Source organism: Haematobia irritans, chromosome 1 (genome assembly GCF_050003625.1).
Source record: "Haematobia irritans isolate KBUSLIRL chromosome 1, ASM5000362v1, whole genome shotgun sequence".
In the NCBI taxonomy this organism is placed as follows: Eukaryota; Metazoa; Arthropoda; class Insecta; order Diptera; family Muscidae; genus Haematobia; species Haematobia irritans.
In genome coordinates, this window is record NC_134397.1 from 101,322,027 (window position 1) to 101,343,698 (window position 21,672).

At 33.5% G+C, this 21,672-nt stretch overlaps 1 long non-coding RNA gene across 1 annotated transcript; it reads left to right on the forward strand.

Moving 5' to 3' along the window:
- Positions 1-18,794: 18,794 nt before the first annotated feature.
- LOC142240636 (uncharacterized) lies at positions 18,795-19,190 on the forward strand. The gene is made up of 2 exons (XR_012723339.1): positions 18,795-18,877; positions 18,943-19,190. It is a non-coding gene; the product is annotated as an uncharacterized LOC142240636 (long non-coding RNA).
- Positions 19,191-21,672: the final 2,482 nt, after the last annotated feature.

A 21,672-nucleotide genomic window follows, 5' to 3' on the forward strand; every position in this document is an offset into this window, starting at 1 on the left:
TCTGGCTCGGGTTACTACCAAAATTTTACTTTCTTAAATATTCTCACTTATTTTCTAATGAGTTTTTTTTTTATGGTGTTTATAATAAAAAATTTAAGATTCAAATCGTTAAAAAAATCCGATTTCCATTCAGACAAATAGGTATAAATGTTGACTGGATTTTCTTGTGTGGACACTAAATTCGAATGACTTTGCCCGAATCGTAAATACTGCCGTTGGCTGGAGCCCTTACTGCTCCTCACTATTCGTGTCGTTCCTAGTAGAATAGAATTTGACTGAATTCCTTGTTCAAAAGTACAAATGAGTTTACTATCAGCTCGTTCGTTTCGTATTTGTAATTCTCTCTTTGCTTTGCCTGCTGTATAAATATTTCTTGCTTTCAAGATAAGCTCAAAAATTCCTCGAGGCATATATATTAGACCAGTTCATTTGTCGAAGGGGATTTATCGAATTTTAGCTTGGCCCCTGGCTCTTTGGTTCTTTTATTTTTATTTAGATCGCCATGGTCGTATTCGGTAGCCAGACCTCTATTTTTGATCCCTGATATAAAAGACAAGTATAAACATTTTTTTTAGAACCATAAACGGAGTAATGATTTCGTGATGAATTATTACCTTAGAGTATTCTGACGGGATTTTGGCAAATATGCCAAGTGTGAAAATTATGAAGTTTTCTGGGACTACGAATTCTTGTATTCCAGTAGTCTTTGTACGCCTGGTAAATTTACAATTTTATTATGGCATCGAGTATAATATGCCAGACTGTCCTTCCAAAAGTAAATTCTCATTTAATTTACTAATGAATAATTTTCAATTTATTTAGGATGGACGGATCAATTACAATTTTTTACTTTTTGGTTTATAGAAAATTTTGATCTGTACACGTGAACGGCAAAATTTGGAAGGAAGTTCTTAACAGATGTCAATATCAGATCACTTTCGATAAGGTGTTCTTGATCTATAAATCGATTACACTCGAGGAAATATAAAACAGCCATCGATGTAACTACAGGACGGACCATAATTAATTAAATTTAATGCCTAATATTGAACCATGTATTGAAATGAAAACGCAAAGAAAATAAAAGCTAGTAACATAAAATAAATGGCAGAAATAAAAAAATTGAAACAAATTGCTATGTATTTATTGAACAAATTAAAAAAAAAATATTTTGACTGTGAGAAATTTGCCACAGTGTCCATTACAATTTTAATACCCGAATTGGCACTAAAAATACGTGATTCCAATCGATCACGTCGGGGTCACCAATGTTGAGCCTATAAGCTTTTTTATAGGCTATTATTTCAAAAATTAAAACTCGAAAATTTTATCATTTTAGTGATCCAAATTGATCGTTTTATTTGGCTGTAACAATGCAACTCAACCAACTATCTAAAAACAGAATATAAAAAAACTCTCCATGCAAAAAAGGAATGAGAAAAATATCAAAATCATTATCGTCTTCTTGTTGATCACTGTCTCTTTAGGCAAGTTGATAGAAAATCAATATGCATTTTTGCATTGCATCGCATGTTGTTGTTGATGTTGTAAAAAGAGCGTAAAAATGCATTTCAGGGGTAAACGCACCAACATACATATTTATGCGTGGCTGATGCAACGTTTGTATGTTTAGCCATATGTATAATGCTGGATGCTGTTACTACAGGTAGATATTGATGCTATTGAGACTTCTCGCACAGTGGTTTATCCGAACAAACGCCTTTAGAAAAAATATTGATATTCGCATTAAAATCTATTGCAAGAGTAATTTATGAATTTTCATCGTCTGAAAAATCCAAAATTGCATATTAGTTTTTATTTTGTGCTTCTATGAATAAATAAAAACAAATAATTTTGTGAAGCATTAAGAGTTTTTCCCGACGTCGACAAATCTTAACGCAGTTTACTAAAAATGACTGACCCTTGCGTGCGACGCTTTGCAGAAGTAATCCCAATAAGCGTTTTTCAAATGCAACAACTTTTCAGTTTGAGGGAAAAAAACATAAATTGAACTTGACTTGAAACAGCTCATCTTCAATACATCTTCAAATTGTTTGCGAATTACTTCCAATTTGCCAAAATGTTGACGAAATTTTGGAAAAGGTGTTGAAGATAATATGAGAAAACTTTGACAAAACACTACCCTAAAATGCAACGAAAAAACCATGTGGTTTTCAATACTTATTTGTGCAACGAAGTTCGTGGTCAATTGGAAGAAATAAAAAAATTGGAAAATTTTAGACAAATGACTGAATTTACCCCAAATAGTTTAAAATAATAGGTAAGTGAAAATAAAAAATGAAATAAAACTTTAAAGAAGTCACTAAATGTATATATCTTTGCAGAAAACTAAAATTATCGATTCTACGTTCTTGAAAACATTAAAAAGCTGAGCGGTGAAAAAATGTTGTACAATTAACTGGAACTGCTTCAAATAGTTTATAATAATTGGTAAGTCAATATGAAAAATTAAATCAACACTTTAGAGAAGTCACTAAATTTAAATATCTTTGCAGAAAACAAAAATCTTTGGATGGTATATTCTTGCAAACATTAAGAAGCTCGCCAATGAAAAATGAATGGCTTATCGACAAGAAAAGGTTTCCAGAAAGCAATGTGCATCACATCGTTAGATTAATTTATATCCCATTATAAGTTTAAAATGGATATTTTGTGATATTTTGTTAATTTCAAATTAATAAATTTTAATGCTGTTTGAGAAATTATTGAGTAGCGATGCATTTCAATTTTGGGATTACAATTGAGAAATTATTGCTAATGTGTTGAATTTTACTGTTGAGGGTAATGTCTGTTTTTTGTTGGGAACGCGATTTTCTCAACAATTTCTCAACTTGAATATTACACTAATCCTTTGAAAAAATGTTTGAAAAATTGTTTGAAATTTAGCATTTTTCAAACGTTCGTGTTTATTGGGATGTCAAAAAGTAGTTTGCTTTTATTTAAATGTAATGCGCTTTACAGACTATCAGTTATTCCGGACGGAATGTCGGAATAACTGTTACAGTGTGTCGGATCGATGCGACTTGTCGGCGATGACTAAATAATCGGTAAATGTGTTATCGATCCCATAAACTTGCAGCAGTATCGATTATGCCTTCGGACTTAACTTATAATGTGCACAACATATGGGATTTGTTCGACACGAGCACCGTCCTCCGGAATAACTGATAGTCTGTAAAGCGCATACGACTAATCGTATTCATACAAAATTAGTTGATCATTAACAAGCAATAACATAATTTTTCCCAATTACAAAAGTTTCAGTGCGCTTTCTCAAAATCCTGCAACACCGTTATTTCGAACTTACATAAAATCAGCTGCTTTTAAACAACCCCCAATTTTTACAACAAGTGGAAGGAAAATCTTGGTCAATTTGTGATACATTTTTAAATTTTGTTTTTAAGAGGACTTTCATGCTATGTTATCTTCCAATACTTATGAAGCATATAGAAAACATATGACAGATTGAAATGATTTACTTTGGCATTAGCAGCCTATTTCTTATATCGGAACGAAAGCCATTGCGAACGAACGGCAGTCACTCACTTTCATCTAGATTTGGGTTTCTCTAACTTCCTTTCGTTCGTTCGCAGGGCTTACGTTACTGTCAAATGCTAATATTACCAGATCTCAATTATTTCAATTACTTGAAAAAGGCCGATACATTTTAAAAATTATTTTCCATAAAATTCAATCTGGCATCGCCGTTTATTTTGCATTGCTGATATTTGGTTTCTCATTTCTGGTATTTGGTTTAGCTCAATATTTTCCTTAAGAAATTAGTCCTCATAGAGAGATATGTATTTGTATATATCTGCAATAATTAGGTTTCGGGTTTTCCTATGAGTGTTTCATTCCAAATGTATGTGTGTTCGTTTTAGAATTTCCTTTAAAGGGTCTATATGGCGGTTATAAAGAAAAATATATAGATATAAACCACTTTTATCATATATTTGCACCAAAAAGCGTTAATCAATTTATCAATTATTAAGGTTTTCCTTATTTATGAATGCCTTTTTCCACAAAACGAAAGGTTTGTGTGAAGTGAGTGGATTTGACATTTCTGTTCGACAAAATGCGAACGAATGGAGTTAGAGAAACCCAATTTTCGTGGTAACGTTACGTTTTCGTTCGCATTGATTCTCGTTTTACTTGTCGTTTAGATAGAGCTTAGAGAAACCGAAATCAGCTGATTTTCGTTTGTATGCGAACGTTTGTATGCGAACGAACAGCAGAATTCGGATATCAGAAATAGGCTGTAAATACTTCGTTTTGCAAATATGAAAAGTTCTCCCATATCTAAGCCGGTACTATGTTCATTCTTGCGAAAAAATCATTATTTCGCACATACACCCTCACAAAAAATCGCTTCTGTAACATATACTCCCAAACATATTTTGCTTCAAGCATATACATTTTTGGGTATTGCCCAAACATGTATATGTTTGATCTCTACCAATATATAATATGTTTGAAAGCATATTGGTCTAAACAATATATGTTTGGGTAGTCTAAGTTCCAAACATTTTGTATTTTTGCATCCAAATTCAATAATGTTGTCTTCCAAAAAACAATATGTTTTTATGTGACCATATAATATGTTTGGAAGCATTTTGCACCCAAAAATATTATATGCTTAAAAAAAATTCTCCCAAACAATATTGTGCTCAATATTTATTTATATATTTATAATCATAATGAATTATGAAAATAAACAGGTAATATAGGTGCTAACAACATAGGTTTTTGACCTGAATGCTCAAAAATTTGTTTCTGCCCAATTGTATATTCCCCGACTTTTTTCTCACTTCCACGAGATTTTTTAGTTCTTAGCACCTTTTTCTGTAATACAAACATTGTAGAAGAAATTATTCAATTTTATGATTTTTTTTATTTTAATTTTACCTTTTGCCGGACGGGGATTCGAACAGCGGACCACTCAGTTTGTAAGGATCAAAGAAGTAGCTGATCAATTGCCCAAAGAAAATAAAATGTTAATTTTGTAATAACAAGCAACAACCACCAACTTAATTCAATATCGCTCCCTGTTAAATAGCGCTCCAAGCTACTAAACACATATATGTTTATAGGCTATTTCTAAATTAATATATATTTGCATTCAAGCATATTATATTTACAAACATTTTATGTACCAAACATAATATGTTCTAACATATTAACATATATGTCCCAAACATGTTATGCTAGTTTATGAACATTATATGGTTGCACTCAAAAATATTGTGTTTAAAAATTTGTGTTCCAAACATATAATGTTTATAGCCAAGCATATGAAAAACAGTCTTTTTCAACCGTGTAGAAAGCGGTGTTTATTTAGGTAACTGGGAGCGATATTTAACAGGTATCAATATTGACAGCCTATTTCTGATATCCGAACGAAAGCAATTGCGAACGAACGGTAGCCACTCACTTTCGTTTAGATTTGGGTTTCCCTAACTTCCTTTACTTCGTTCGCAAGGCTTACGTTACTGTCAAATGCTAGTATTACCAGATCTAAATTTTTTCAATTTCCTGAAAAAGGCCCATACATTTTAAAAATTATTTTCCATAAAATTCAATCTGGCATCGCCGTTTATTTGGCAAACTTTTCCCCCATCTGATATTTGGTTTAGCTCAATAATTCTTTTAACAAATTAGCCCGCGTAGAGATATATGGATTTGTATATACATATTTCTGCATTAATTACAGTACAGTTATCCTTTTAATGAGTGTTTCATTCGAAATGCATGTGTTTTTTCGTGTTAGACTTTCTCTTATTTATTATTTTCCATAAAATTCAATCTGGCATCGCCGTTTATTTTGCATTGCTGATATTTGGTTTCTCATTTCTGGTATTTGGTTTAGCTCAATATTTTCCTTAAGAAATTAGTCCTCATAGAGAGATATGTATTTGTATATATCTGCAATAATTAGGTTTCGGGTTTTCCTATGAGTGTTTCATTCCAAATGTATGTGTGTTCGTTTTAGAATTTCCTTTAAAGGGTCTATATGGCGGTTATAAAGAAAAATATATAGATATAAACCACTTTTATCATATATTTGCACCAAAAAGCGTTAATCAATTTATCAATTATTAAGGTTTTCCTTATTTATGAATGCCTTTTTCCACAAAACGAAAGGTTTGTGTGAAGTGAGTGGATTTGACATTTCTGTTTGACAAAATGCGAACGAATGGAGTTAGAGAAACCCAATTTTCGTGGTAACGTTACGTTTTCGTTCGCATTGATTCTCGTTTTACTTGTCGTTTAGATAGAGCTTAGAGAAACCGAAATCAGCTGATTTTCGTTTGTATGCGAACGAACAGCAGAATTCGGATATCAGAAATAGGCTGTAAATACTTCGTTTTGCAAATATGAAAAGTTCTCCCATATCTAAGCCGGTACTATGTTCATTCTTGCGAAAAAATCATTATTTCGCACATACACCCTCACAAAAAATCGCTTCTGTAACATATACTCCCAAACATATTTTGCTTCAAGCATATACATTTTTGGGTATTGCCCAAACATGTATATGTTTGATCTCTACCAATATATAATATGTTTGAAAGCATATTGGTCTAAACAATATATGTTTGGGTAGTCTAAGTTCCAAACATTTTGTATTTTTGCATCCAAATTCAATAATGTTGTCTTCCAAAAAACAATATGTTTTTATGTGACCATATAATATGTTTGGAAGCATTTTGCACCCAAAAATATTATATGCTTAAAAAAATACTCCCAAACAATATTGTGCTCAATATTTATTTATATATTTATAATCATAATGAATTATGAAAATAAACAGGTAATATAGGTGCTAACAACATAGGTTTTTGACCTGAATGCTCAAAAATTTGTTTCTGCCCAATTGTATATTCCCCGACTTTTTTCTCACTTCCACGAGATTTTTTAGTTCTTAGCACCTTTTTCTGTAATACAAACATTGTAGAAGAAATTATTCAATTTTATGATTTTTTTATTTTAATTTTACCTTTTGCCGGACGGGGATTCGAACAGCGGACCACTCAGTTTGTAAGGATCAAAGAAGTAGCTGATCAATTGCCCAAAGAAAATAAAATGTTAATTTTGTAATAACAAGCAACAACCACCAACTTAATTCAATATCGCTCCCTGTTAAATAGCGCTCCAAGCTACTAAACACATATATGTTTATAGGCTATTTCTAAATTAATATATATTTGCATTCAAGCATATTATATTTACAAACATTTTATGTACCAAACATAATATGTTCTAACATATTAACATATATGTCCCAAACATGTTATGCTAGTTTATGAACATTATATGGTTGCACTCAAAAATATTGTGTTTAAAAATTTGTGTTCCAAACATATAATGTTTATAGCCAAGCATATGAAAAACAGTCTTTTTCAACCGTGTAGAAAGCGGTGTTTATTTAGGTAACTGGGAGCGATATTTAACAGGTATCAATATTGACAGCCTATTTCTGATATCCGAACGAACGTTAGCCACTCACTTTCGTTTAGATTTGGGTTTCCCTAACTTCCTTTACTTCGTTCGCAAGGCTTACGTTACTGTCAAATGCTAGTATTACAAGATCTAAATTTTTTCAATTTCCTGAAAAAGGCCCATACATTTTAAAAATTATTTTCCATAAAATTCAATCTGGCATCGCCGTTTATTTGGCAAACTTTTCCCCCATCTGATATTTGGTTTAGCTCAATAATTCTTTTAACAAATTAGCCCGCGTAGAGATATATGGATTTCTAAATTTTTATTTCTAAATTAATATATATTTGCATTCAAGCATATTATATTTACAAACATTTTATGTACCAAACATAATATGTTCTAACATATTAACATATATGTCCCAAACATGTTATGCTAGTTTATGAACATTATATGGTTGCACTCAAAAATATTGTGTTTAAAAATTTGTGTTCCAAACATATAATGTTTATAGCCAAGCATATGAAAAACAGTCTTTTTCAACCGTGTAGAAAGCGGTGTTTATTTAGGTAACTGGGAGCGATATTTAACAGGTATCAATATTGACAGCCTATTTCTGATATCCGAACGAACGTTAGCCACTCACTTTCGTTTAGATTTGGGTTTCCCTAACTTCCTTTACTTCGTTCGCAAGGCTTACGTTACTGTCAAATGCTAGTATTACAAGATCTAAATTTTTTCAATTTCCTGAAAAAGGCCCATACATTTTAAAAATTATTTTCCATAAAATTCAATCTGGCATCGCCGTTTATTTGGCAAACTTTTCCCCCATCTGATATTTGGTTTAGCTCAATAATTCTTTTAACAAATTAGCCCGCGTAGAGATATATGGATTTGTATATACATATTTCTGCATTAATTACAGTACAGTTATCCTTTTAATGAGTGTTTCATTCGAAATGCATGTGTTTTTTCGTGTTAGACTTTCTCTTAAACGGTCTCTATGGCGCTTATAAAGAAACAATAGATCGATATAAATCACTTTTATCACATATTTGCATTAAAAGCTTTAATAAATTTATCAATTATTAAGTTTTTCCTTATTTATGAATGCCTTTTTCCACAAAACGAAAGGTCTTTACCAAGTGAGTGATTTTGACATTTCAGTTCGACAAAATGCGAACGAATCGAGTTAGAGAAACCCAATTTTAGAGGTTACGTTACGTCTTCGTTCGCATTGACTTTCGTTTTGATTTTCGTTTAGATACCCCTTAGAGAAACCAAAATCAGCTGATTTTCGTTTTGTATGCGAACGAACAGCAGAATTCGGATATCAGAAATAGGCTGTAAATACTTCGTTTTGCAAATATGAAAAGTTCTCCCATCTCTAAGCCGGTACTATGTTCATTCTTGCGAAAAAAAAATCATTATTTCGCACATAGAAAGCGGTGTTTATTTAGGTAACTGGGAGCGATATTTAACAGGGAGCGATATTAACTGCCTATTTCTGATATCCGAACGAAAGCAATTGTGAACGAACGGCAGTCACTCACTTTCGTCTAGATTTGGGATTCTCTAACTTCCTTTCGTTCGTTCACATGTCTTACGTTACTGGCAAATGCTAATACTACCAGATCTCAATTATTTCAATTACTTGAAAAAGGCCCATGTATTTTAAAAAATATTTTCCATAAAATCGCCGTTTATTTTGCAAATTTTTCTCATTGCTGACATTTGGTTTAGCTCAATATTTTCCTTAAGAAATTAGCCCTCATAGAGAGATATGTATTTGTATTTCTATATATCTGCAATAATTAGGTTTCGGGTTTCCTTTTTATGAGTGTTTCATTCCAAATGTGTTTGTTCGTTTTAGAACTTGTTTTAACCGGTCTATATGGCGGTTATACACTGATAGAAAAAGTTTCTTTTTTTTTAACGAAATGTTTCATTAAAAGGTAGCCAATGAAACAAATTCGTTAATACAATGAAATGTTTCGTTATTATAACGAATTTTCTGTTAATCAACGTAACGTTTCGTACTATTAACGATTTATTTCATTGTACTAAAGAAATTGTTTCGTTATATCAATGAAAAATTGTCGTTGGCTCAATTTTAATGAAATTTTCTTTGTGTGTAAAGAGAAATAGATTGATATAAAACACTTTTATCACACATTTGCACCAAAAAGCGTTAATCAATTGATCAATTATTAAGTTATGCCTTTTTACACAAAACGAAAGGTTTGTGTGAAGTGAGTCGATTTGACATTTCTGTTCGACAAAATGCGAACGAATGGAGTTAGAGAAACCCAATATTAGTGGTAACGTTACGTTTTCGGTCGCATTGATTTTCGTCTCACTTGTCGTTTAATTTTTTTCGGATTTAGATTCCACGTTAGTGGGGTTGGTCGAATACCTAGTATTCATACGCCAGTACACTGGTAGAAAAATGTTTCGTACTATTAACGAACGGGCTTCGTTGATTATTTTTCGTTAATATTACGAAATGTTTCGTTATAAGAACGAAAGTGATCGTTAATACAACGAAATCAATCGTTAAAAGACAATTTTGTGTTTTGGTTTTTCGTTATATTAATGAAACACGTTTGGTTATTATTATTGTAATTTTTTCAAGAATTAGTATAAAAAAATTTTCCAAGATGATATTATTATAATCATTTGCACATAAAGGGTAACTTTTGGAAACTTTTAGCCCTTAAAACAGTTTTATATACTCCGAAACCGGAATTGAAAATGTCATTTATAAAACGAAAGCGATCGTTAATATAATGATATGGATCGTTAAAAAATAAATTTTAAATTGTTAATTTCGTCATATTAATGAAATACGTTCATTAATAATACGAAAGGGAGTTTGAGTATTTCTGCCTCTCCTTACTCCTTCTCTCTAAAACGTCTCTCCATACTCTCTCTCTAATACGTCTGTAGCGTCTATGTAATTTGTACATACACATCTAAGCATGACAATAAGCACACGTTTGCGTGTGCGTCTTGAAAAACGAACGGTAAAAAGTTCAACAGAAAACTTATCTGATGGGCAAACATTAAAAACATTTATGTGCTTTTCGCTGAAGAGTGCACAGGCTCATTACAGTTTCGTTGTGAATACTAAACACAGATGGGTGAGGTGAGTTAAATTGGTGTTTTTTTATATTCGCAAGAAATTTAGTGTACATTTTTAATCTTTAAGGTGGGTATTAAGTTCGAGTTTAGCCGCATTTTTTCACTAAAGTGAAAACTAAATCAGTAAAAAAAAGGCATACAATTATACATATTTGTTGCTGATTTTATTATAACTTGATGGGGAATAGTCCAAAGCAAGTTTTCACAAAGTTTGTATTCCTTAAAAAGTATTATTAAAGAATAGTAATCGTGAAAAATTGCGATTTTAGCGGCTAAACTCGAACTTAATACTCACCTTTAGTGAAAATTCCACGGGGAAGTGAACTTTCAGATGGAGAAGGCGGAACAATTACTGTAATGAACCTTGGTTGCAGAAAAATTGGATAAATGGACACGGCGATACTATTATCATTTTTTGATCTTAGAAATAAAAGGCTTTTTTTCTTAAGTGAAAGTCACAATATATGATTATTAAATTAAAAGATCTTAACAAAAAAGAAACAAATTCACTACCAATGACTACACTCAAATGCACTAATTGGTTGGGTTTCATTAATATAACGTTTGTGTTCATTTATACAACGTTCGCCTTTCATTCATACAATGAAAAAACTGGGTTCATACAATGAATGATTTTCATTCATACAACGTATAAGCTGCATCCATACAATGAATAAATTTCATTCATACAACGAATAATATTCGTTAATACAACGAAAAGGTTACGTAATAGAAACGTAGAAATTCGTCGTATTAACGAAACTTTTTCTACCAGTATACTGGTTATCGCATTTGCGCATTATTTTATAAGTCAATGTTATTTGTTTTAATAAAATTAATAAGTTCTTTAAGTCGGCAGTTTCCGGTAAGTTGGAAATTTTTTTAAAGAAGTTGTAGTTCTTTCTGGTTTGTTCAAATTTGTTGTAGTGAAATATAAGATGGTGTTCATTTTCAAGGACGTTGCAAGTTACGCAAGTATTGCTGTCAATTAGTTTCATATTAAGAAGGAATTGTTTTGAGTATGTATGGCCGGAGAGTAGACGGTGGATAAGTTTTATGTTAGGAGGTGGTAATGAAGAGTCTTTATACCATGGAATTTTTGGATGGTTCGTTGAAAAATTGGTAAAAGTATGTACCTTTATGAAGAGATGTATTTTGGTATTCTTCTTTCCAAAGGTAATCTCTAATGGCATTTTGGGTATCTTTTATTGAAAATTTTGATTCAATTATGCATCCATTTGTTGCTGCGTGTTTGGCGTAGTAATCTGCCAGTTCATTTGGTTGGATTCCTACATGAGATGGAGTCCAGATTATTACTAGTTGTGATAGTGGGGAGTTGTTTACTTTACTGATTATGCTATTAAGCATATAGTTGTGGGCAGTGTTGTTTCTCATGAGGATGCAAGCATTTTTACTGTCAGTGAAAATGGCAGCTTTATCAATCCCGTCTTCAATAATGATGTCGATGGCTTTGTCGAGAGCATGTAGTTCGCCAGTGAGAGAAGACACTTTAGCTTGTATTTGAAAAAGAAAGTTCTCATTTGTAGAAATGTTGCAGGCAGCACAGCCAGTTGAGTTCTCGTTGACATATGCAGAAACCTTCTCCCTTCAGTTCATTCATTTATTTCCTGTACAAATCCAAAAGACAGTTAGAATTGTAGGTGTTTTTGTTCAAAGGAAAAACATTGTATTTTGGAGGAGGCAGGTAAGTGTTTGTTAACTATAGTTTGGTCTAGAATATTTTTGAATTTTAGGTATACCATGTCCATGCTAGTATTTTTTGAGATTTTGCCTGTTATGTGCTCATATAGTTTTACATTGTGAAGTTTTAAGTTTAACAACTCTTTGGCCGTCAAGTACTGTGCTCTTTGATGATATTATTTATTGTTCTTCCAAGGAATAAATTTACTGGACTTATTAGTCCACCACCAAGGGAGATTAGCGGAATGTTCCTGGCTCCTTTGGCAACGTACATCACAGTAGTTTTTCCAATGTTTAATTCCAAGTTTAATTGTTTTATGTTTTGCAATATGCTTGTTGCATTATTAAAATCTTTTGTGTGGCTTAGGATTATAAAGTCATCCGCAAATTGATATATATCCGTGTTTTCATCTTCCACTCCATGGAGTCCAAGTGTGTATACGTTGAATAAGGTTGGACTTAGACAGCTACCTTGCGGAATGCCATTGAAAATGTCTACACTGTTTTTACCCATGATGAGCGTTCTCCTGCTGAGAAATGAATGAATCCAAGCAATCATGTGTTGGGGGAAATTAAGATTCATCATTGTTTTAATAAGGATATTTATGTCTACACGTTCATATGCTGTTGATACATCAAGTGTCATCATAATTGTTTTTTCGCCTTTTTCCTTGTATACTGATAGTGAGTGTAACAAGTCATTTACACACGAAGCTGCAGACTTTTGTTTTTGATATGCGTATTATCTGTGTGGCAGGACATTATTTTTCATCATTAAATTTAGGATTTTTAATAAAACCGATAATAGAGCAATAGGTCTAAAATTTGTTATATCTGCAAGCAGTGGCTGAAAGAATTATCCCCTGGTTGACGGTGATATATAAACGATGTGTAAATTTAGCATATATTCCAGAAAAGTAGAGGGAAACAAAAGTCGTCTTCATACCTAAAGCAGGAAAAGCCTCTCACTCGAGTGCGAAGGATTTCCGACCAATCAGCTTATCCTCATTCCTACTTAAGACCCTGGAGAGGATGATAGAAATGTATCTTAGAACTAGCGTGGATTCAAATTTGCTCTCGAAACGACAGCATGCATACTCGAAGGGCAGGTCTACTGAGACCGCATTGCATGAACTAGTCAGCTTTATTGAAAGCTCACTATCTGTCAAAGAATACACAATCGTGGCGTTTCTAGACATCGAAGGGGCGTCCAATAATATCCATCCGAGCTCGATATTAAATGGACTGACAACTCTGAATGTTGATCCAGGTATACTTAGGCTGTTAGACGAACTTCTAATAAAGAGCCACACTAGGGCAAGCAAACATACAAAGATATGTGAACAGAGGCACTCCCCAAGGAGGAGTTCTATCACCTCTTCTTTGGAATGTTGCTATAAACAACCTTCTGGTTTCCCTAGAAAAAAAAAAGGATAAAAGTGGTGGCATACGCAGATGATGTGGCGCTAGCAGTCAGGGGAAAATTCCCATCCACAATCAGAGATATTATACAGAGAACTCTCCGGATGACTGAGAAATGGGCGAAAGATAATGGTCTTGGTGTAAATCCAGCAAAGACAGAACTAGTCATGTACTGCAAAGATCGTAAAACTCCAACGGTTAGGCCCATTTCCTTAGGGGGTACTGAAATTCCCTTTGGTGAGTGTGCAAAATACCTTGGCGTTATTTTGGACAGGAAGTTGAATTTTAGGCTTAATATTGAAGAGAGGGCGAGAAAAGCCACGGTAGCTTTGCACTCGTGCAAAAAGGCAATAGGGAAAAAGTGGGGACTAAAACCAAAAATTGTGCATTGGCTATACACGGCAGTAGTTAGACCTATAATGCTATATGGTGTTGTAGTCTGGTGGCCGGCACTTCAGAAACCGACTTGTTTAGATAAAGTTCAGCGTATGGCGAGCTTATGTATCTCAGGCGCATTTAGTAAGACAGGAACAGACTCCCTTCATGTCATGCTGCATCTATTGCCTTTAGACATTTTGGCCAAACAGTCGGGAGCCACCGTGGTGCAATGGTTAGCATGCCCGCCTTGCATACACAAGGTCGTGGGTTCGATTCCTGCTACGACCGAACACCAAAAAGTTTTTCAGCGGTGGATTATCCCTCCTCAGTAATGCTGGTGACATTTCTGAGGGTTTCAAAGCTTCTCTAAGTGGTTTCACCACAATGTGGAACGCCGTTCGGACTCGGCTATAAAAAGGAGGTCCCTTGTCATTGAGCTTAATATGGAATCGGGCAGCACTCAGTGATAAGAGAGAAGTTCACCAATGTGGTATCACAATGGACTGAATAGTCTAAGTGAGCCTGATACATCGGGCTGCCACATAACCTAACCTTGGCCAAACAGTCAGCTGCAACAACGGCGGTTGTGCGAGCTATCGCTGTGGTCGGAAAAAATGTACGGTCATAGTTCGGTCCTCAAAGTAATGCCAGATGTGCCTAACGTAGTGGATTACACCCTGACAAAACCACTTTTCGACAAAAAGTTTGAAACCCTAATCCCCAACAGTGAGGCGTGGTGTACACAGACCCCGGGGAATAAAAGATATATAGATTTCTATACTGATGGCTCCAAATTAAATGGACAAGTGGGGTTCGGAGTATATTCTAAAGATCTGGAAATTCGAATAGCGAAAAGATTACCTAATCACTGTAGTGTTTTTCAGGCTGAAATATTGGCAATAAGAGAGGTGGTGAATTGGCTGAGAAGTAATGTTCCAACAAATATTGGCATTAATATATACTGAGACAGTCAACCTGCAATAAAATCCTTGGACTCTGTGTTCCTTAACTCGAAAACGGCCATAGACTGCCGCAAATCTCTCAACGAGATGTCTGAGCAGTACAATATTCACCTAATATGGGTGCCTGGCCATAGAAACATACCGGGGAACTGCGAAGCAGATGTGTTAGCAAGGCTAGGAACTACCTTACATATTCCAGGCGAACTAGAATCTGTTGGTATGCCTCTGGCCACCTGCAAGCTCTTACTGCGTGAGAAGGCTGTTATGATGGCCAATATGGTCCCATTTAAACTTAAACCCCACACAAGATATGCTACTGTTCTCGAGACGTCAGATATCACTCCTGATATCTGCTATAACGGGTCGCTGCCTGATAGGCGAAACTATAGGTGCGAATTATAATTCCAAACACGCACACAAAAAAAGTTTTTTCTGATTCAATCACGAAATTAATTGATCCAACTAATTTTTTAATTGAAATATCTTCAATCACAGAAATGATAGTATCAATTAAAAACTTAATTGACAGTCAATTAAAAAATTAATTGATCCAATTAAATATTTAATTGATACTATTAATTTGTGTGATTGATTTTTATTTCAATTAAAAAATTTGTTAAATCAATTAAATTTTTAATTGAATATTTTTTAAAACTCAATTAAGATTTTAACTGGAAAAATTTTCGTGAAATTTGTTTCTGTGCGGAATGCATAAATTGTGTGAAAAAAGTTTATAAATTAAAAAATACAGGTTTTTCATTGACTACGAATGTATACATAATATTAATGAAATTTTTAATATTATAAGTGAAGTATACATAATTTTCGACATTGAAAAGTATGTACTTTTATATAATATATACTAAAAACGTCATGCATTTAAATATAACTTTTCTTTATTCTTTTCGATCTTAATGCCTGCATAATTGGTCAAAATGTATGAAACCATTTATTAAAGACCGCATTAAAGTCCTGCAAGTAAAGAACATTTTATAATATTTTATATTACTTATAAATAGGAGCACCAACGCACAGAGTGGTGAAATTGCAAAAAATGGATATTAATTGAAAAATGAAATTTTGTTAATTGAAAAATACTTAGTATCCGATTAAAGTATATAAAATTCTAAATCACTACTGAAAATTTCAATGTCATATGTTGTTTACTTGTCAAGCTGCATTGTGTTAAAGTTAAGAAATTTTTGAGCTATTCGCGCACCATAGTGTTTTTTTTTGAAATTCGGTATATTTCGGAGCTTAATATATAGTTTTTCGCAAGCCAAAAGTAATGCTTTCACTACGGAATCTTTAACCTCAGGTGTTTTAGCGTTGTTCTAAAAAATTGTGTAGGCAACAAATGTGTATAAATATTTTGAAAAAATATTTTAAAATGTGTCTAAATTTTGGCTATTTTCAAAATATTCGTGGATATTTAAATATGAATGGTGTAAGTTGGCGTTACAATATTAATTTTATAATAAACTACAGTTTCTAGGCTTTCATAATAAAATGGTACCCGTTTTTGCACGATTTTTATACCCTGCGTTACACTGTGAAACAGGGTATTATAAGTTAGTGCATATGTTTGCAACACCCAGAAGGAGACTAGATAGACACATAGTGTCTTTGGCAACAAATGCTCAGGGTGGGCTCCTGAGTCGATATAGCCATGTCAGTCTGTGTGTGAACACATTTTTGTGATCCAAGTCTAGGTCGCAGTTTTAGTCCAATCGATTTCAAATTTGGCACGAGTATGTGTTTTGGCTCAGAATAGAACCCTATTGATTTTGGAAGAAATCAGTTCAGATTTAGATATAGCTCCCATATATATTTCGCCCGATATGGACTTATATGTCCCCAGAAGCCGGAGTTTTACCTTAATTTGCTTACAATTTTGCATAAGAAGAACAATTAGTACTATAGTCAAGTGTGCCAAATTTTATGGAAATCGGTTCAGATTTAGCTCCCATATATATCTTTCGCCCGATATGGACTAATACAGTCCCAGAAGCCAGAGTTTTACCCCAATTCGGTTGAAATTTTGCACTAGGAGTACAATTAGTAGTGTAGTCAAGTGTGCCAAATCGGTTCAGATTTAGATATAGCTCCCATATATAGCTTTCCCCCGATTTACACTCATATGACCACAGAGGCCAATTTTTTGCTCCAATTTAGTTGAAAATTTGCACAGGAAGTAGAATTAGCATTGTAGCTATGTGTGCCAAATTTAGTTGAAATCGGTTCAGATTTAGATATATCTCCCATATATAGCTTTCGCCGATTTACACTCATATGACCACAGAGGCCAATTTTAACTCCGATTTAGTTGAAATTTTGCACAGGGAGTAGAATTAGCATTGTAGCTATGCGTGCCAAATTTTGTTGAAATCGGTTCAGATTTAGATATAGCTCCCATATATATCTTTCGCCCGACATGGACTTATATGGCCCCAGAAGCCAGATTTTTGGCCGAATTTGGTTGAAATTTTGCACTAGGAGTACAATTAGTAGTATAGTAATGTGTGCCAAATTTGATTGAAATCGGTTCAGATTTAGATATATCTTCCATATTTATTTTTGGCCCAATTTGGTTGAAATTTTGCACAGGGAGTAGATTTAGCATTGTAGCTATGCGTGCCAAATTTGGTTGAAATCGATTCAGATTTAGATATAGCTCCCATATATATCTTTCGCCTGATATGCACTTATATGGACCCAGAAGCCAGAGTTTTATCCCGATTAGCTTGAAAGTTTGCACAAGGAGTACAATTGGTAGTATAGTCATGTGTGCCAAATTTGATTGAAATCGGTTCAGATTTAGATATAGCTTCCATATTTATTTTTCGCCCGATATGGACTTATATGGCCACAGAAGCCAGAGTTTTGGCCAAATTTCGTTGAAATTTTGCATTACGAGTACAATTAGTAATATAGTCATGTGTGCCAAATTTGATTGAAATCGGTTCAGAGTTAGATATAGCTCCCATATATATGTTTTTCTGATTTCGACAAAAACGGTCAAAATATCACCATTTTCCTTGTTAAATCGCCACTGCTTAGTCGAAAAGTTGTAAAAATTACTCTAATTTTCCTAAACTTCTAATACATATATATCGAGCGATAAATCATAAATAAACTTTTGCGAAGTTTCTTTAAAATTGCTTCAGATTTAAATGTTTCCCATATTTTTTAATAAGATTGTGTTCCACCCTAGTGCATTAGCCAACTTTAATATTGAGTCTATAGATTTTGTAAAAGTCTATCAAATTCTGTCCAAATCGAGTAATAATTAAATGTATCCCAATAAACACAGGATGAGCGTTTTCAAATGCAACAACTTTTCAGTTTGAGGGTAAATATAATTTTCAACATAAATTCAACTTGACTTGAAATAGCTCATCTTCAATACATCTTCAAATTGTTTGCGAATTACTTCCAATTTGCAAAAATGTTGACGAAATCTTTGAAAAAGTGTTGAAGATAATATGAGAAAACTTTGACAAAACACTTCCCTAAAATGCAACGAAAAAACCATGTGGTTTTCAATACTTATTTGTGCAACGAAGTTCGTGGTCAAGTGTAAGAAATAAAAAATGGAAAATTTTAGACAAATAACCAAATAGTTTATAAAAATGGGTAAGTGAAAATAAAAAATGAAATAAAACTTTAAGGAAGTCACTAAATGTATATCTCTTTGCAGAAAACTAAAATTATGGATTCTACGTTCTTGAAAACATTAAAAAGCTGACCGGTGAAAAAATGGTGGACAATTAACTGGAACTGCTTCAAATAGTTTATAATAATTGGTACGTCAATATGAAAAATTAAATCAACACTTTAGAGAAGTCACTAAATCTAAATCTCTTTGCAGAAAACTAAAATCTTTGGATGCTACATTCTTGCAAACATCTTTAAGAAGCTGACCAATTAAAAATGAGTGGCTTATCGACAAGAAAAAGTTTCCAGAAACATTACAAGTGCAACCAATTAAAATTGTTAAAAACAACAAATTGTTGAAATCAACAACTTCTGGATGAAAATGTGCATCACATCGTCAGTTTAATTCATATGCTATTATCAGTTTAAAATGGATATTTTGTGAATTCCTTCTGCTGGAAATCAATTCTAACACGCGGTCCAGTACATTCCTAATTTTAAATTACACGCATGTTAATAAATTTTAATGCTGTTTTATGACACCAAAAGGAAGGAAAACGAATTATCAATGCAAAAGTGTTTACTAATAATGTTTAAGATATTTAAAGTCTTGTTGTTTGTTTTTTTTTGTTTGTTCTTATTTGTTGATATGTTTAATAAGATTATTATTTATCAATTGGTATTGTAGTGTATTATGTAGTGTAGTGTATTATTATATATTTTATTTTGATGAAAATGAATAAATTATACCAAATTCATAGAATTTTGGCATTGACTTTCAATTTGAAGTGGGGATATCATTCACACAAATTTAGGTTGAAAAGTATTTGCAACGATGTTAATTTTTAATTTGACTCGCATCGAAAATTGTTTGACAAATTATTGAGTAGCGATGCATTTCAATTTGAGGATAACACTTGAGATATTATTGCTAATGTGTTGAGTTTCACTGTTGAGGGTAATGTCTGTTTTTTGTTGAGAACGCGATTTTCTCAACAATTTCTCAACTTGAATACTACCCTAATCCTTTGAAAAAATGTTTGAAAAATTGTTGAAATTTAGCATTTTCAAACGTTTGTGTTTATTGGGATGTATTTGGGACAAACCTTTATATAGCCCCCAACACCTTTGACGGATGTGATATGATATCGAAAATTTAGATCTACAAAGTGGTGCAGGGTATAATATAGTCGGCCCCGCCCGACTTTAGACTTTCCTTACTTGTTTAGTATTATTAATGTTTACTAATTCGGAACCATTCTCTCATTAGATACGTAAGAGACATACAAAAGCTTTCCAAATCTCACAACAGACAGCTTGAGGCATACAGAGCCTGTGATGGGACATACAATTCAAAGAATAATTTTGCATGAAGAAAGTGGTAAAGTGTATGTACTATGTATTTTATAAATGCATTAAAGGAAAAAGTCATTGTTACGTGTGTTTTATTGAACTAATATGTATTATAACAATAAATACCGGGTTTGTATTAAATCCAATACCGTTTTGGTATTATTTGGTAATACCACTCTGTTTATTCATCAATAACAATGGTATTAATATTAATACCGCTTAGGTATTATTTTTAATACCATTTTGGTATTTTCATAATACCGTATGGTACTTTCATGCTTTGTGTACCGCCTGTACCGTTCGGTATTGACATTGTACCATACGGGGTTGGCTAACTATCAATAACGTACGGTATTGATTTGAGCCCGTATGGTAATAATTTTTCTATGGGTGAACGAAAAGGAACGATGGAATGATTTGAAGGAACTAGTCCTTTGTACAAAAGGAACGACGAGTCCGAACCACTATGGTGAACGATTTTGCCCAAGACTAACGCATGTGCTCTAGGTCTATCCGGTATGTCTTCCTTCTGACTAACTCTAGAGGAGCTCGTTCCCAATCTTCACCAATTAGTATCAAAGGTGCTTAAAACATTCTATAGACCTCTGGTCCTCAAATGCGACTAGCTTAAATCGTCCTTGATACCAACCAGCCTCTTGGATCAAGGATCTGGGCCGGGAAACTTTTCCAGCACCTGTGAGTATACGCCAGACAAAGCATTCTCAATTTCCCCCCATTTTTACTTTGGAACCATACCGTCCAATGCTCCTTTATTAATGATAGCCATCACAAAGCTGTCTTTAGCAACTGAGGCAAACGATCTTTGATCCCATTTAGAGGATGGCAGCACATCCGGTGATCTTTCCCTCTTTCCAGCTTCAAGAATTCCTTGCGCCCATTTTAAGGAATTGCTTTGCTGATCCTAATTTCTTTAGGACAACAAGGCATTTCTGCGTTCCTCAAATCTCTTTTTTGAGGGATTACCTCCTTTTGATGCGTTACCTTAGGTAAGGTTCGACTTGTCAAATTATCGCAACCCGTCGACCCGTCTGCAGGTCAACTAACTGGGCCATACCCGTCCACTGAGCCCTGAAGTTAGCAACCCTGTGTATGACTTTGAATTTCGCTGCATGGTGTATTAAATTCCCACCACACTTGAAACTCGTAATAAGTACTTATTACGATGAGATAATCCGCTATTAAAAAAACACGTCCGTTCAGTTCGACAGATGAATGGAAATGTCAGCAATGTAAAGCATGTATATACAGCAATGAGTTCGGTAGGGCCGAATCTTAAATACCCACCACCATGTATCAAATATTATAGTTTCCTTTGAAATTTCAGGGAGGTTTGATGACAGATATTCTCCCAAGCAGAGCAGTTCAACTAGTACACTTCCCGAAGATAAATTTAAAGATTTTACCTATAAAGACTCTATCAGATTCGGGATTTATAAGAACAATTTTTTAAACACATCGGTTTCTAGAATCTCAAACAATAAAATCATTTTTATAGTCCCAAAAAACCTCCAGATTTTCAATTTCAGGCAAGTTGGACAACAACTACGGTTTCTAAAAGCCAATAAATTAA